Source organism: Bactrocera dorsalis, chromosome 1 (assembly GCF_023373825.1).
Source record: "Bactrocera dorsalis isolate Fly_Bdor chromosome 1, ASM2337382v1, whole genome shotgun sequence".
In the NCBI taxonomy this organism is placed as follows: domain Eukaryota; kingdom Metazoa; phylum Arthropoda; class Insecta; order Diptera; family Tephritidae; genus Bactrocera; species Bactrocera dorsalis.
The window spans coordinates 43,352,884-43,370,934 of NC_064303.1; the positions used below are offsets into that span (position 1 = coordinate 43,352,884).

General features: G+C 35.6%; 1 protein-coding gene, 1 long non-coding RNA gene and 1 pseudogene across 8 annotated transcripts in view; 1 reads left to right on the forward strand and 2 right to left on the reverse strand.

Annotated features, from left to right (window-relative positions):
• Positions 1-18,051, forward strand: part of LOC105223892 (acyl-coenzyme A diphosphatase NUDT19) — a 196,091-nt gene that overhangs the window by 72,723 nt on the left and 105,317 nt on the right. The window lies entirely within an intron of this gene.
• LOC125775423 (uncharacterized) lies at positions 5,968-7,148 on the reverse strand (annotated as a pseudogene).
• Positions 9,025-10,654, reverse strand: LOC125775666 (uncharacterized). The gene is made up of 2 exons (XR_007421263.1): positions 9,624-10,654; positions 9,025-9,561 (listed from the first exon to the last, which is right to left on the reverse strand). It is a non-coding gene; the product is annotated as an uncharacterized LOC125775666 (long non-coding RNA).

The window sequence follows — 18,051 nt, forward strand, 5'->3', positions numbered from 1 at the left end:
GATCCGTAAAAGTATTATTAAGGTTGTCTTTTATAGTCCTGATGGTGTTTGTAGTGTAATTTCCGTATAATTTATTAACATTGTGCCATAGTTCTTTCATTGATGTTCTATTGTTTATTGAGCTGGTAAATTCAAAGAATGATTTTCTTTTAGCGGCTTGGCTTGCTTCTTAAACATTGCATTCGCTTTTTTGTAGGCTATTCTATTTTCGCTAGTCATATTGTTTTTGAATATATACCAGAGATTTTGTTTGGTTGACCTTAGTTCAGTTAAGTGGTCGTTCCACCATTACACTTTCTTCTTTGTGGTGTGTTGTGGATATGTATGAGGAATAGCTTCATTTGCGGCTACCATTATTAATTTTCTGAGTTTCGAAGCTTCACTATTTATGTTGTTAGATATCTCATAGTTTTTTATTTTAGAGTTTATCAGGTTATGATATCTTGACCAATCAGCTTTAGTTACAATGTAACGTTAAATTTGTTTTATAGTTGCTGGTTGTGTGTTGTCGCCATATGTTATGATTATGGGATAGTGATCGCTTCCGTGCATGTCTTTTAGTGTTTTCCAACGTAAGTGAAGGTGGAGTGGGTGGAGAGGTAAGTGGGTGCACCGTTGTTGAGGATTGTCAAGTTAGATTGTGTTGTGAGTGTCTCTATATCCTACCCTTTTGTATTGGTTTTGTAAGATCCCCATAGGTGGCTGTGTGCGTTAAAATCTCCTAAAACAATATTGTGGTTATTGGGCTGATTTAACATCATCTCCAGTTCAGCTTGTGGAATGGCTTGGGATGGTGGAATATATATTGATATTATTACTATTTTTAAGTTTAGGTTTATTTCTGTTATGACTGCTTGTGTGTTTTGTGGTGCGGGGAGGGGCTTGTGCTGAATATTTTTCTTGATCAAGATAGCTGCACCTCCTTTTGCTGATTTTAATATCTTCGTTTTTGTGGTGGGTTTCTTGTAAGGCTATGATGTCTGGATTTTCTATTTTGATGAGGATCTGTAATTCATGTAAGTTATTTTAGAAGCCGTTCAAATTCCATTGAAGGATTTTGAGGTTCATTGAGGATGATCGTGTAACTCTCGATTTAGTTCACTAGATAAACTAAGCGAAGTTGTTTAGAGGTCTTGGTCGAATGACATCGAGTCTGAGCTATTGCCGATGTCGAGTGTTTCAGCTGATTTTTGGTTTGAATGGTTAGTTTTGTTGTTAATTTTGCTGCTTTTTGCTTTTAACTCTGCTTTCAGTTTTGATATAGCTCTATGGGATGTGGATTTTGGACGATAGGAAGTCGCCTTGTCTGAAACTTCGTTTGGTATCGAACGGCTCGAAAAGATCCATCCCGATCCTGACGCACCTTTTGGTGTTACTCAACGTCAGTTGACATATTAGTTTTGCGGGGATACCATATTCAGACATCGCGGCATAAAGGCAGCTCCTTTTCGTGTTCTCAAAAGCAGCTTTGAAATCGATGAGGAGGTGGTGTGTGTCGATTATCTTTTCACAGTTGCGAATCTTGCCTGCAACAAGATAGTGGTCTGACTCGATGTTAGGACCTCGGAGCGTACGCATGTCTAAAACACTTGGATACGTGTCTTCCGCCTATTACAACATGATCGATCTGGTTTGTAGTTTTTCGATCCGGAGACACCCAGGTAGCTTGATGTATTTTCTTGTGCTGCAATCTAGTGAACATATTTCGGGCGGGGCGAAGTCAATCAGTCTCAACCCATTTGAGGATGTTACCTCGTGGAGGCTGAATTTTCCGACTGTTGTGCCAAAGATACTTGCCTTGCTCGTCCAAGCGTTAAAGTCGCCAAGTACGATTTTGACATGGTGGCGGAGCAACTCTCATATGTAAAATAAAAACAAAATTAAGTGCGCGGTCCGAATGTTGACTGTGACTTATGGTGAAGCTATCTTGGACAAAAGTAACGTTTATCGGTTCGCAGAGGGTCGAGAAGATGTGAACGAAGAAGAGCCCAAGCCCAAGAAAAGACGAACACATTAATAAATTGAAGAAAACAGTATTGGACAATCGTCGTACAATCATAGGTAAGGGTCAAATGGGCAATAAAGAATATTAGTGGTGCTGAAGCTGGTTTCAAATCCATAGTATTTTAGGTAAAATTGTCTCTGTCGCTAATTTTAAACTATTTGTAATTTTGACGACGATTGGTAGCTGTAGTGTTGGCACTAATATATGAAATGTAAAATTATTCAGAGCTCGAAGTCTAACGTTATTTTATCAACAGAAGCATGTAACTGATATATCATTTGTAATAACAACTGATAATTTAAAACAAACAAATGGACTTATTTTTTTTGCACAAAAGAATTTCTTTTTAATACGCTTTTATTAGCTTCACTTGTATGTATGTATGTATGTATGTATGTATGTTTGTAACTTTTTTTTAGTGGTACTGAAACAGAATATTTGAGCGACACTGTAGGAAGGCGACGGTAAGTTTAAGCAGCTCACATGGTGAACACGTAATTAAGCCAATATCGGTACAATTTCCAGCAAAATACAGCTATGGAATCGCTGAGAGACGAATGTTGCCAATAATACTAATAATAATAGTTGGGCGTCGACCGTTCATAAGATCCAAGGTTGTACAGTAGATCATGCAGTAATTTATCTGGGCTCTCGATTGTTTGCTACTGGACAAGCTTATGTAGAAATTAGTCGTTGTAGATCTTTGGACGGAATTCGAATTGAAGAACTAGACTGTTCAAAGTTGACAGGTAAAACCCCATGTAACAGTGAAGCTTTAAGCCCGGGTCCCACTATCGGCGCAAGGTACCAATTTTCGGCGTATTTCATGTACCGATAATGTGACCGCATTAAATATTATGAAATGCGACAATCATGGCCGATATTGGTCCTACAATGCACAACCAAAATCGACCCAGTTGCGCCGATAATGTGAACGCTATAATGTTTGATAAAGAGCAATAAAAATTTAAAAATGATCAGATTTTTATCGGGCACTTGAGCATCGATCGAATACGCCAATCACCGCCAATATCTCTCTTTTTCAGCATATTTTTAAGTATTAATTTGAAAAATCTTTATCAATAATTTTTAAATTTTAAAGTTGAAAAAAATCCACATTAATCGTCATGATTTTTGAATTGATTCTCGATTCCAACCGAAAAAACAAAATAAACAAAAAGATCGAGTCGAAGGTCTTTGATTAATCGATCTTCGACATCTCTACTGGTTGCAAACATATGTAAATAAAACATATATTCGGTAAGTTGCATACAATAAAATTAAAATGCATTTTTATATGAAGTAATTAATTAATAATTTATAGAAATGAATTCAGACGACGAAGTTTTTGAAGGTGTTATGGACAATGTGCTTGACGAAACCATTTCTTCCACACCCAGCAAAACAAAAAGACGAAAAAAACCACAAATAGTGTCATCATGGACAAATGAAAGCACAACGAATTTGATACAGGCCATTGAAATGCACAATTGTATTTGGGAATATTCCTGCCCAGAATATAAAGATCGCGCCAAAAGAGATAAAGTTTGGAATAACATCGCGGAGAAATTTCCAACCCAAGAAGTTGACGGATGCAAAGCAAAATGGGCGAATATAAAAACGGCATTTTCAAATGTAAAGAAAAAAATGACAACTAAATCAGGCCAAGCGGCCGGTAAAGCTTTGCCACATTGGCCGTTTTGGTCAGCTATGCAATTCTACTGTTTGCATTATCGCTGCAAGAATAGTTCGTCCGTCTCAACACTGGATGTGGATGCAGATGTAACACCACCACCAACAGCTGCCAGAAAATCCAAACCCTCTGCATCTGATGAATCAGTGACAACAGATGCAATGGAGAGCGCAATACAATTTTTAAATAAAGAAGAAGACCACTGGCATGGAGTGGGCATGTATCTTGCACTGCAAATGCGTGAACTATCAAAAAGAAATAAAAGAGCAGCAAATAAACTTCACGCGGAATTAATTCAAGTAGCTATGAATGCTGTATTGCAACAAGATGAGGAAAATTTATCATAATATGTTGATTTATAAATACAAATAAATACAATTTATTTGAAGATTATGAAAAGTGCATATATTCTGTTAAGTGTCTGCTTTGTTATATAAATTTATACTGCCATGGCAATTCGCCGTCTGGTGACATGAAATAGTTTTCAAATTCTTCACGGATAGTTTTTGCTTCGTTGCTTATGTAGGAAATTGATATATCCTCTGTGGCGCTTTCAAAGGTAGGTATGGAAATATTAACGCGTGCACCTTCAATAATATTTCCATCCTCAGCGCAGCTATCTACCAATCCAGTAGCATAACTTATATTTTTTGTTATTAAAAAATTGTGTAATGCGCAACATGCTAACGTCACTCTCGTTGTTTTATTTGGATTCAGCTTTATTGGTCGTGAAAAGATTTCGAAGCTCTTCATGATGATTCCAAATGAGTTCTCTACTATTCTCCTAGCCCTTGATAACCTATAGTTAAAAATACGTTTGCTACCAGATAAAATGCGACCAGGATACGGCTTCATCAAATAATTTTGCATTTTAAATGCATCGTCTGCCACTAAAACAAAAGGTACATTCACAACAAATACAAATATTTATAACTGGCATCAACAACTGCCATAAGCACTATGCTGTGAGTTCCTTTGTAGTTGTAAAACGTACTTCCTGATTTTGCTGGTGCGATCATGACCACATGCTTGCCGTCAACTGCTCCTATGCAGTTAGGAAAGTTCCATAATAAATCGAATTTCGAAGCAACTTCAGCCCATTCTTCTTTTGTTGAAGGTATCTAAATAAGGGGAAATATGAAAAAGATACATATGGATTTGGTAAAGCATGTGTTCCTACCTTCAGGTAAGTATCTCGAAGTTGACTGTAAATCACATCACAAACTTCTGGAACAAATTTTGAGATAGTGTTTAGGGCAATACGGAAAAAAGCTGACAGACTTTTGTACCTATCGCCCGTGGCCAAAAAGCGGAGAGTGCAGGCCAAACGATGACTTGCTAGAATAGTTTCACGAAAACATGTATCTCTTTTTTTTAATCAGTGGGGAAATTAGCTGCAGTAACTCATTAAAATTGTTTTCGTTCATTCGCACGTAATTTTTAAAAAGAAACTTTTGATTATCAACTTCTTGAAATTCACGTAAAGTCGTTTCATATGCACCAATAGTATTTCTTCTTTCCAGCCAATTTCTCACCCAGATACTACGTTGTTTAGGATTTGTTTTACGTTTCTGATTTTCTTTTTCAGCTTTAATGTTGCAATGGTAAGCAGAGCAACTGCAACTTTTTTCTTCTTCAAATAATCCATGTTTTAAAATAAATAAAAACTTTTACTGCAAACAGCTGATTGAGCACAACAGTGTGACCGCGTTGCGCCGATTATCGTAGCAGAATATTTAACGCCGATAAAAAATGACACAATATGCGCCGATAATGTGACTGCTAAAAATTCACTCAATTTTGTTTTGGCACTTTGCGCCGATGTAGACCAATAAAAATCGGTACAAATTGTGCTACTTGCGCCGATAATGGGACCCGGGCTTTAGAAGAGATGATTCGATTAAGAAATAATAATTCGTAAAGTCGTCAATAGAACTTGGTTGCAAATAATATATGTAATATAACAATTAGTCAATGAAAGGTTGCGAGTTGTGAGAAAAGCGTGGGGTGCCTTGTGACATATTTTTCACATATCGAGCATTCCACGCTATTTTCGCAATAATGCAGGAATTTTTCCTTCATTATTATTGTTAGTATATACAAAGAATTATTTTTTACTTTTTAGTTTGATATGGTTTAAAAGCGTGTTTTTTAGTTTTTTTAAACTATATTTATTTAATAAAGCATCTACATTTCAATCGAGTGAACACTGTTAGTAAGGAAGTTGTGTACATCAGCTACTTAATATGCGCTTCCGTTTTGAAAAAAACTGGTATTTGCAGACAAGAAAATTTCGCTCCCTTGCAGTCGTCGTTGTGTTCAAAGCAATAAACATACATTTATATACATACATACATACTTAGTTCATGCTCTAAATATACAAAATAAGGATGTAGATACATGTGTATATAAATATATATGTGCAATAATTAAATTTCTACAATTATATGACCATTTTTAAATAAAAAGCATAAAATTATTAAAGCGAAAACATGATTCATTTCTTGTTTAGCATAATCAGCATAACTAACTAACTCGATATGCTCACAGACGCAAATTCCTTCCTCACAGTAGGCACACACTTGCCATTTACGTGTATTCGTTAGTCCCTTATAACAAAGATGAGACTCTTTGCTGAGCAATGGTTGTTGATTAAATTGCAGATCCTTCCACACCGCCAACTCAGTTTGTGTCCTGATATTCATAGCGGTCATTTCGTCGCATACGTCACGTGCTCTTCATCGTTAATGATTCCTCCTGATATAAGTATTACTACTCTCAATCTTACTAAACGGTTTGAACAGTGCTTTGCATCATGGTGAGGTACATTAATGGAAGCTTTATCTGCAGATAAAGTTCCCATCTTTTCTGAGGTGGTAATTGCACTTTCGGCCGCAGCCTATGGCGTCATAGGTGGCGTAGCTTCCATTTGTGAGACAAGTCGGGACAAGTGTCGCTCTAGCCGACTTTGGGAGCTTTGTTTGATGAAAGCTACTAGCACCACTGCCTGAATGCCTGTGAACCAACTTCGGTAAAATGTCTCCATGAGAATGATGCTGCTGATGCGCGAATTGATAGTGAGGATGTGGATGTGTTTGAATAGGATGAGCACGGCTATGAAAGTGGTGCATTTGTGTATGTACATACTGCACGCGTATTTGTAGCACCGACTGATTATCACCTTCATCGATAGGCAGAAGAATCTTCGATTGTGTTGTATAGCTCGCAGTTTATTTCCTACTCTGTGTTTGTGGCGAGCGCAGATAGTTGTTCGTTCGGCAGCTAGTGGAACTGACGTGATTGGGTGCGCGTTGGTGTTGAAATGCCATGTTCACTACCTGATAACGCTGACAATTTCGTTGGATGTGGTTTTGCTTGCAATTGCTGAGTTTTCTTCTGTTGACGTGCCTGGCGTGAAGCCAGAAAAGCGCCACCAGCTGCAGCATACATTTTTAACTATTTTCACGTACCGTATTTACAAATTTGGAGAATTTACTGATTTAAAACAGTTCTTTAAATATAGGGTGGGCCATATAAAATTTTAAATTTCGAAGATAGGACGTAAAAGATTGAGTGTAGCGTTTGCTGTATGCACGTAACGCGGTCCTGCTGGAACCAGATGCTGTCCAAGTCTTCCTCTTCAATTTGCTTGAAGAAAAATTCGGTTAACATTGCGCGATATCGCTCACCATTGATGGTTATGGTTCCTTCTTCATTTTCGATTTCGGTATTTGATGTTTCCAATGTCGAAATATAGATAATTCAAATTTAAAACGTTGGATGGCCCACCCGTTATTTCACTAGAGTAAATGCAGTCATTTCTATATATTTGAACTACGCTGCAAGAGAGGAAGATTTACTGCAAAACACTCAGTTTGTATTCATGGTACACTATATATAACGAGTAAATTCAAATGAAAGGTCTATGAACTCTGCAATACTATACAATATACATACATATAAGTCAATATCGGTGTGGAAAATAGTCATGAAACCAAAAATGTCTTTATATAACTTTTGATCTTTGAAAAATAAAAAGTTAAGTCCCCTTAAGGGGATAAAGATTAAATATGACCTATGTTTTTCCTCCAGCCTAATTTTATTGGAAATAGCTTCCTGAAAAAATACCTTCTTTGGAAGTACTATCTGCACCAGAAAAAAACACCAAAGAAAGGTTAACATTTTTAGTGTCTACCAATGCTTCAGGAAAGAAGAAATTACCACTTTTTGTAGTGGAAAATCTTAGAACCCTTTAGACCTTTCAAAAGCAATTTGCTACCTGTAACCTATATGTACGCACAATCGGCTTTTTTTAAACTAACCGTTAATGATAAATGAGTGAATCGAGCTTCTTAGTGACTCCAAGCTTCTTCAAATGATTTATAACGGTTTGATGAGTACTATGTCAGTCTCTTTCGACCAATTCAGCGAATTATCGCAATTTTCGACGACAGGCCTTCCGGAGCGTGGCGCATCTTCGACCACATCTACACCAGAACGAAAACGTTGAAATCATCGTTGTGCGGTGGAAATGGAAACTGTATCGGGTCCATAAACTGCACAAATTTTATTGGCGGCTTGAGATGCATTTTTGCCTTTATCGTAGTAGTACTGTAAAATATGCCGTATTTTCTCTTTATTTTGCTCCATGTTTGCGACGCTATAACTCACGAACGACTTAAAAGAAACGACAATCAATCAAACACGTGTTAGCGCGTGAAATGAGCTTTCCAAAAAGGTATAGCATGACCCGATGCGACGAATAAAACGAAGAACTACGCGCTTTCAGCGCCAACTAGCGAAAATACCGCAAGTTTTTTTTGACAACCCGATATTTCAAACTTTCTAATGAAGTTTTTCATATTTAAATTTAATAAAATATTTAGGCTACTCCTGGTATTGGCTGCACCACTGTTATTGTTTTTACAACGTGGATGAAGACCGCCAATCTCGAAATATGTTCTATGTGATATTGTAATATATGATAATATTATATCATAACATGCTTATTTTGCTAGTAACATTAGCAGAATATTATTAACAATTATCGTTTCGTCAATCTGTATCGTCTTCCCTTTTCCACCGAGACAAAATTCTGCATTGGAACATATGTAAGTATAACTTATGCTACTTATGTACTAATCCACTACAGTTCCACAACTTAGGTAAGACTCTTCTGCTGGTATTGTCACTGGCGAATCGAATGCATTGGCGAGTCGAATGTTTTAGGCGAAAATTCGCCATGTTCATATTGTGACTGGCGAATGAACACATTCGCTCAATTTTTTTGTTGCCATACTAAAATAATTGAGAAATGTCACACGAGTTCATCCGAAATTGATATATTTGACATATTATTATTATTGTTTTGAAATTTTACCGTGATTATATATATAACATAACTACAATAAAATAACTAATAAAATAATAATACAAATAAATAACTATAATAAACTTTTCTGTTGTATCTAGAAATTTCATTACACACCGAATTAATATTTTGCATAATACCGACAAGGCTTTTTTGCGTTTCAGCTTGCTTCTCCAAAGCCTTCATACGCAAAATTTCGCGCTCCTCCACTCTGCTTGTAGGTGCCTGCCTAGACGTAATGCTAACATTTGCAGCCTGTTCAAGGTGAACCTCGACATCTTCCAGATGTTCTTCTTCTAAATTTGCAGGTGCAGTGCTTCCAAATGCGGCTCCGCTTGGATTCACTGCCTGCTGCAAGCTGAGCACCTCGTCCACGGCCTGCTCCAAAGGCGTTAAACTGCGTTGGGTGTATGGTCCTCCACCTGTGGCTGCAATCTCTTTTCGATTTTCTGCAATTTTCTTTTTTAATTTTAACTTGTAGTCCAACCAAATCTAAAAAAACACAAATCAATACAGATATGTACATATATGCCATCAAACTTGTTTATTTTTACCTTATTCCACTCGCTGCCACTACGTATTGGAGGGCCGATATTGTTTAACTCTGAAGTTAAATACCTTTCCACAACTCCATCCTATTTTTTTTTTGTTGAGCCAAACGGCGTCATTCCTCTGGCTAACTCAGGATTTCCTTTCATCAACTTCACCAGTACCTCAAATTGCTTTTGAGTAGTTCGTTTTATTCTAAAAACAATTAAATTTGTAATGAATTAAATACAATAAATAAATTTTTAAAATTTTACTAACGTTTTCTCCATTTTTAATTAGATTCTCGAATCAAATAAACGTACGCCAAATTTTGACAGTTGAGGCGAAGCGAATTTTATAAATTCGCAAGTGACAATACCAAATATTCATTTTCGCTAGTTCTTTCGTCACTTCGTGGCGAATTTACTGTGCGCTCGCTACTCGCAATTCGAAATAGCGAAATTCGCCTAAAATTTCATTCGCTTCGCTAGTGACAATACCAGCATTCATTTTTCTTCCTCCAGTTATTCAGATGAGCATGGACTGTCATCACATTAACTTTCGTAACAAAATAACAAATTATTGCCATAATGCCCTTAGGCGCTAATCTACATCAGCGGCTACATAGGTACCAAAACTTTGAGGGTCGATTCCTCGAAACTATCTTTTTTATCCGGCCGTCGAAATTGCGAGCAAATTATTTAACCGATTTATCTAAATTAAAGCGTAGTTTATAGACATTTTTATACTCAAGTGCGTGATAGAGCGCTTTTCCGAGAAAAATGGCATTTTGGCAATTGTTTAACTATTTTGATGTCAAAAAGCACAGGTAAAAATGGCACTTTTTACAAAATACAGGCCTACGTCTCCAATTTTTAGAAGCCTAGCCAAGAAGTTGACGGCCGCAAAAAATGTCAATCAACGAGATCATTGATATTTCAGCAATTTTTTTGACATAAAATAATTTTCTTTTGTCGTTCAATAATACCTCTTAATATATACGCAAAAAATCGGATGTGATCTGTTTTTATTCTACCATAATAAGAGAGTAAAAAATTACCTTTTTTGACGGTACTAGAGGTAAACTAGAACTACGCGCTTTCAGCGCCAACTAGCGAAAATACCGCATGACTTTTTTGAAAACTCAATATAATAAAAATAACTATAAATATTTTTTTGCTTACTTTTGAGGTATGATGTGCTATTTAACAAAGTTTAAGATTTCGGAAGACGATTTCACTGCTCGCAAATAGCTTTTATTGCTCGCAGTTTTCTGAGCGCCAAGCGTTTATTTTATGAAAAAAATATATCGTTCTGTTACAATTTTCAATCATTATTATCGTCTCCTTGTAAATATCAAAAGAATATTAATAGTAATTTCACTTTCTTCGTTAAATAAATTTATTTGTTAATCTGTTAATATTATTTTTATTACTGTGAAGTAAATCCTGATCCCAATATCTTTAGAAAATTATTCAATACTTTGAGTACTCAGTATTTTTTCGGATCTAATATTTGTTTGGTTAAAATAATTCTTCATTTCATATTATTCAAAAGAATGTCATTTGTATTGTTATGATTCATACCAGCGTTAATCAATGTTTTCGGAGAAGTTAGTTTTTTGACTCTTATAAACTCGTAACTTGTCTGGAGCGGTTCACTCCACTCCAATAGCAGTTTTTTTTAATTTTAATTGATTACACTAGTTTACAGTCATTTTGTGACTATGATGTTAGAGACTGTAGCGTTCTAATTTTTCGTTGCTAAAACCGAAATTGATAGTAACTATAAAGTTGCTAACATGTAGGATTATTTGTATTATAGTCAAGTCTTGTAGGGGTCAAACTACCACTATTTACTAAAATGACAAAAACAATTGAACGCGATGGAAAAGTTTTTAACTCAAATTCGTTATCAACACACCTCAAATAGGCACAATTCCGATTTCTTTGGCGCCGCGATTTGAAGGTACCGTACCGAAAGAGGAAGTCTTTCACATTTTTCACTTCAAATTAATTAAATTGCACTATAATCTTTTAAATAAATCTACATTTTACACTTTTAGCAGGTTTTTTACCTAAAAAATCTTTATTTTAAAAATTTCATTTTACACTCGTTTCAACCTCATTTGTCTACCTAAAATTACGACGAAATGGAGCGCTGCCATGTGATTATAAGGCAATTGGCTGAAACTCCTCTTTTTCGCAAAAATTCCTCTATTCATGCATATGGATATTTTCTTTTTTAAATTTATTAAGCAAATAAGTGATATTATATACATGTATTAGTAATATTATATAATAATATTATATATACATATGTATAAGTAATATTATATAATAATATTACGTAATAAAGTCTAAAGTATGCAGTACAGTACGAAAACTCAAATTTTCTTTCAATATGAGTGCATGATAACAGAAAAATATAACCACTTCATACCCAAAACTCATATTTTAAATATAATAATATATACATACATTTATCGTCGCCTAAAATACAAACCAATGTATCATCAAAAATAAATGGAAATCGCTGACAGATATAATAACCAATATTTATCCATTTTATAACGAAAATTTATTTTATTTCAGTATCGGATATAAGGTGGTTATATTTTTTGGTTATTATGCAGTCATAATATATTTTTTCAATATATTTTTTTTATTTTCAACGCAGAAAGGGGTACTACGCGAAAGTACTTCAGTCACCCCGATATGATATAAATTTTACAATATTATCGTAGATTTTTTACTTATTTGTTTTTATTGAACATAAATCGCATATTATACATATACATATATATATGAAAAAAGTTTTCACAAATTAATATTATAACTTGAAAAATGTTGGAAAGTATTTTTTATTATAATTAGTATAAAAAAGATAATCAAGCAAAAAAACAAAGAAAAATCGTTAAGAATCCTGCAAATTTGGTGTTTAAGATGTGGCAACGCTCGTTTTCCTCATAATTGTAAACAATCTAACCTTCGCATCGATGATTGTGATGAGTGATTTTTAAATTAATAAATTTAGGTAAAATATTACATATAAAAGTGAAATGTGAACTTATTTCAACGTTTAAAGTGTATATTTAAATATACCAAGTGTAAAATGTAAAAAAAAATTTTGAAACTTAAAGAAATACCATGTGTTTTTAGTGCAAATTTTTGAATCTTTAATCGTGAATATTTTGAAAAATATAAGTTATTTTTATATTATTTATATGGAAATTCGGTTTTTTTACCCCTCCGCCAAAGTAATCGGAATCGTGCCCTCAAATACCCCACAGTACATCAATCGTAGATTTTGTTTTCAAATGTGTCGAGTAGTATTATTTACAGTGTCACATGGAAAATTTTTAAACTCAAATTCGTAATAAAAACACCTTAACTTGCTATTTACTTTTTTTGGTAAGGTTTCTCAGGTTTACGGCCTAAAACAAATGCTGCCTTACAATACTTACGATCAACAATCTTTGATATTATCAACTTTTGAAACAATCGCGTCGATACTTAGCTTGTTATTTATATTTTTTCGCAAGTTTTCTCAGGTTTACGCTTTACAATACTTACGCAATTCTCAGCGGACAAAAGGTTTACAACCTTAGGCCCAATTGAATATTACTAGCACAAAATTTTTAATAACAGGCTTATGACTCTTTTTATTTAATGGATTCCAGAACTTACTACTTGGTTCATTTTAAAGCACAAAAATTATTATTTATATAAATAACATTAATATTAGCAAATTAATAAATAAACTTATTTACCGATTAAAATAAAACTACTGTTAATATTTTTTTGTTTTTTACGAGGAGACTATAATAACCATTAAAAATCGTAACCGAGTTGAAATCCGCGTGTCGAGATATGATATCATGATTAATGAATCGGACTACTGCTACGCCCACCTAAGAACTAAATAAGAACTGTAATTGCATTAAAAAGATACCTTTGGGCCGAAATTTAACGGTCGTGGCCCCGACCTCTAATTGGGTTATTGTACATACATATCTGCTTTACCACTTAAGCTGCAATAATCAAATTCGCTCAAGAAGTAGACCTTAAGAACTCCTAATGTAAATATGGACGAAATCTAAAGATAACCGCATACACTTCCCACATACAGACACTGGCACTAAAATGCAAAGGACCACTTAAGCTACAATAACTAGATTCGCTCAAGACTCTAGACCAGAAGCACCTCTAATGACGCTGTAAAAATGGATGAAATCGGCTGGATTGTAAAATAAAAGTCCCAACTATGCTCTTATTTTTATTTCTTACTCATGCAACTTAATGCTTATTACTCGTACTTATCGCTCTTTACTAAGCAACACTGTAATTAGAACTGTCTCTGCTGCACAATCTGACAAAACTTCGCCACTCGTATATTCCGGGAACTCCGAATATCGCTGACTAATTAATTGTAGCAATTTATGCGCACGTAAAAAAAAAACATTCGATTTAAATTATACAAATAAGGTTTGCAAATAAAATTTCGTTGGTTGGAGTGTTGGACGCCCACTGTATTATAATTTTAATTATGGTGATATGATTTCTAATTATCGTTTAAAATACGAGTACGCTCTCTAATTTTCATGGAGATAACTGAAATGTTGGCCGAAATATGCAGTATTAAGTCACCTGAAAGTTCGAAAAATCTTCATGTTAGGTATACGAGTATGGAGGCTCGGAAGTATTGATTAGGTGGTATACTTTAAAGGAGTTATTAATATCCCGTTTTATTAATTACTTTTTGATTTATGTACTGAAAAGTGAAAGAATCAAATGTAATTTAAAATTGTGCTATATGGAAAGTAGGTTCTTGCCCGATTTCATCCACTTCCGTACTGTGACATAAAAATAAAAGAAGAATGCCACGTTTTGTCGAAATCAGTCGGTCGGTTAGCGAGATATGGGATTTCACCAAAAGTGGGCGGTGCCACGCCCATCGTCCAATATTAACACCTGCTCTCATAAAATTTAGTGTCTCTGACTTATGTATTCGGTTATTTAGTAGTTTTTAACAGTGTCGCTATATGGAGAGTTATCTCCCGATTTAATCCATTTTCACACTGACGGTAGGAGTTCTTATAATATTTTTGGTGGCCAAATTTGGTTATTGTAGCTTTAGTGTTTTAGGAGATGTTTAGATTTGTAGAGGGCAAGGCCACGCCCATCTTTTTAAATTTTCTGATAGACACGACTCCAGTATTTTGGATGTGCGTACACTTCGAGGGCCTAACATCGACTCAGACCACTATCTTGTAACAAAAACCGCCCGTCAACAAACACAAGAAGGTTCGACATCGAAAAGCGGCAATCACAACGCATTTTCTACTCGACTTGAACTCCTGCTCTCTGAGAGCACTCATCAACAACTCTGTATAATTGGGAGGACGAGGAGTGTAGTGTCGCAGTGAGACAAAACAGACTACCTACCTCGCTACGTTACGATTAATCACAATACGAACGGTATGGAATAGATACCGAGAGTTAAAGAGGGAAGCGTGACGAATTTGCAGACAGAAAAATAGAGAGGCTGAAATGCGTGAGTATGAAGAGCTTGACAAGCTGGCCGACAGTGTTAATGCTCGAAATTTCTACGAAAATATAATAAAACTAGCTGACCCCGCAGCCGTTGTCCTGCGTGAAATTATGTAGTTTGAAATGAAAAGAAAGTTAAATTTATCATTTAATTTTTTTTTTCAATGTAACGCAGCTTTATAAACAACACCTTTCGGTTTCTGCTCCGTTGTACAGAAAAGATGGTTTTCCAACGGCGTCGTCTTCATAGTCAAGACGATCGATCGATTTGTATGAGCGCAAGTCTCCCGGAACTTGACTTTGAATATTGCAGTTGAAGTCAACAACATCGGTATTTTTGGCAGCTAACATTGTGCGTGCACTTAAGGAATCGTAGTTATGATAATTTGGCCAATGTTCGAACATTTGTGATGAGTTCATCCTTCGTGAATTGATAAAGGGAAGATGGAATTGATATCGAACCACCGGAAGTATCAACCGAAATTGTACCATTTCCAATTTCTAGCGAAGACGATGTAAAATGTCTTTGACAATGTCGAGGTTTATATCGAAAAGTATGCTAACTTCATTTTCATTCCAGTGATTAGCGTGCATCCAGCATTTGTAATTGCTGGCTTACTTTTCCAAAACTTGCACACATCGAACCATTCACAGTAAGCAATGACTCAAATAAAGTTGAACCGCGTACATGAATCAATAGCAACCGAAGGTAGAAACAATCGTCGTTTTTCGGGTGGATAGTGTAAATTCGTCCTAATGCATTAGTTGATAAGACACCTAGATGTCAATCTACTGGTTGACCTTGCTTTCTGCGTAACTATTCGACGATGCATTCCATGTGCAATATCAAGGTATTTTCGAATAGAGCAATGTTCTCACAAACACATCATTGACGAAAGTTAAGAAGAAACTCGTCAATGTTAATTTTGTTGCTGGCGATGTTTCCACTGGCTATACTGTATTCTCTGGGATGAAATACACTCTTTGGCCATTCTCCAAATTAACTGCGAGATCCACAACAGTCGGAAAACGTTCATGAATTGCAAAAGTAAATATCCTTCAAAGCGCTTAGTTGCAGTTCACGTATAGACCGTATCGTTCAAGACCAATAATCGCCATGTTGATTCCTTTGGTGACGTACTTACAAACGTATTTTATCGATTACACCAAACTGCAATACTCAACATTGACATGAATTTTGAATGTGAATTAGACAACAGTAGCGAATATGGTACTTCGATACTCACGCCTCTAAATTGAATGCTAAATGTTCTGCCATTGTCGTCTGGTGAGCAACGCCGATAGAGTGGATATCCATCATTTCTAGTTTGTGTTTCCGAAAGAAAAGTACGTGGATACTGTTTCGTGCATTTATTGACAGACATTCAAACCGAAGTGGGGTTGTGGTGTCCGCAAGGTCCATGAACCTTATTGGTTTTCATCACTTCGTATAATAGTGGATCTTTCTTTGCATCAGGAATTGCCGCATTATTGAATGATTCCATCAATTTGATCTGGTGTAACCACCTTCCACCATCCAAAGAAGAATGTGTGCGTGCGGCAAACCTTTTTTTTGCCACTCAACAGAGTACATCTAGCATCTTACAGCGCCATATATGCGTTGCTTCAAGATAAAGTCCATCGAAGCTGTTGCTTGAAAAGTCTTGCTCTGACATCGTGACGATCGCTTTCTGATTGACCGCGATGCATAATACCGCACGTATGGCATCGCATTCTGGGAGTACTCGTACATGTGCCTTGGGCTGCTAATGTATGTTGATGCCAAAAAGAACGCCGACCGATATTAGCGCGACCTCTTCATGGCATCGTAACAAAATTCAATCTGTAATTGATCACTTTGTTTGCAAGACACATAACATTTTCACTGAATAGTTTTCAAAAATTTTTGAAGCAAACGCCAAATTTGAACGATTTAAATAATTGAAAAACAAAACAAAAAAAATTTAATGAAAAAATTTGTATGGAAAAAATTAACTTTTTGGAATAATCCAATTTTCCGACTTTTCCTCACGAGCATACAGGTTTTTTTTATTTCTAAACCTTCCCTGATCCATATGGAACATTTTCTGAAAATTTCACCAAAATTGGCTCAGTCGTTCCCTTAGCGTTACTAATAAACAAACATTAATTAGTTTGTATGGGAAAATGAAGGTTGTATGAAAGTGATGAGCGTACATACATACATTTTGGCGATTCATTTTTATTTATGTATATAGATAACTATAAATATTTTTTTGCTAACTTTTGAGGTATGATGTGCTATTTAACAAAGTTTAAGATTCCGGAAGAAGATTTCACTGCTCGTAAATAGCAAATAGCGTTTATTTTATGAAAAAAACTAGCTGTTACCCTGTGTGCCTCGCTACACCTAAATCGATTAAAACTCTTAAGGGTTTTTACTCTGTGTTTTATTTATTGTTGTAAAACTGTTACTTATTTATAAAATATATTGGTATACAACATTTTTGGTTTTCCACCTGGCGCGTAAATGAATAAGCACCTTGGTGTTCCCACTCTCGAGCATGCGACGAACAATTGGCCGTGGGAGAAGCACGGTTCTTTCAAATTGACGCCGCACACTTGAAACGTTTGCCCTTGTGATTTGTTGATGGTCATCGCAAAGGCAAGACGTACTGGGAACTGCAAGCGCTTAAATTCAAACGGCATGTCCGTTGGAATCATGGGAATGCGTGGTAAGAGTACGACATCACCTGCTGCCTTGCCATTTAGTATTGTTGCTTCAATCAAATTTGGCCGCAATTTTTTGACTGAAAGCCTTGTGCATTACACAAAGTCGGTGGATTAAGATTTCGTAGAAGTATAATGGGTGAACCGACTTTCAGGACCAAACGATGCGGTGGCAGACCGGGGGGATCCAAAG